Below are 451 nucleotides of genomic sequence, written 5' to 3' on the forward strand. Positions count from 1 at the left end.
GTGAAGGAACAGCAGGGAGCCAAGGTCAGGGGGAGGGGGAGGAGGCAGGCGTGGGCGTCGCGTCGTGCCTTTGTGGGAGCTCAGGTGTGTGAGTGAGTATGTATGGATGAGTGTGTGAATGTGTGTGTAAATAAGTGCATTGATAATGTGTCTGAAGATGAGTGTGTGTGTGAGAATGTGTATCTGATTATGTGTGTAATTGTGGGTCTGTGAGTGAGTGTATGTATGTGAGGCTGAATGTGTGTGTGTGTGAATTGATGTGTATGAATGTGAATGTACATGTGAGTGTATGTATTTGTGTGAAACCATATATCTGTGAGTAAGTGTGAGTTGGGAATATGAGTTTATTGTGGAGTGTGGATGTGTGTGTGCAAGACATGCCTGGTCTGAGCCTGGGTCTAAGCGTGAAGGAACAGCAGGGAGCCAAGGTCAGGGGGAGGGGGAGGAGGCA

General features: G+C 48.3%; 1 protein-coding gene across 3 annotated transcripts in view; it reads right to left on the reverse strand.

Moving 5' to 3' along the window:
- The window catches only part of EPS8L2 (EPS8 signaling adaptor L2), a 23,100-nt gene that overhangs the window by 12,426 nt on the left and 10,223 nt on the right, over nt 1-451 (reverse strand). The window lies entirely within an intron of this gene.

Source organism: Petaurus breviceps, unplaced genomic scaffold (assembly GCF_028583685.1).
Source record: "Petaurus breviceps papuanus isolate PSGF00001 unplaced genomic scaffold, PetGlider_PUasm1.0 90317, whole genome shotgun sequence".
Taxonomy (NCBI): Eukaryota; Metazoa; Chordata; class Mammalia; order Diprotodontia; family Petauridae; genus Petaurus; species Petaurus breviceps.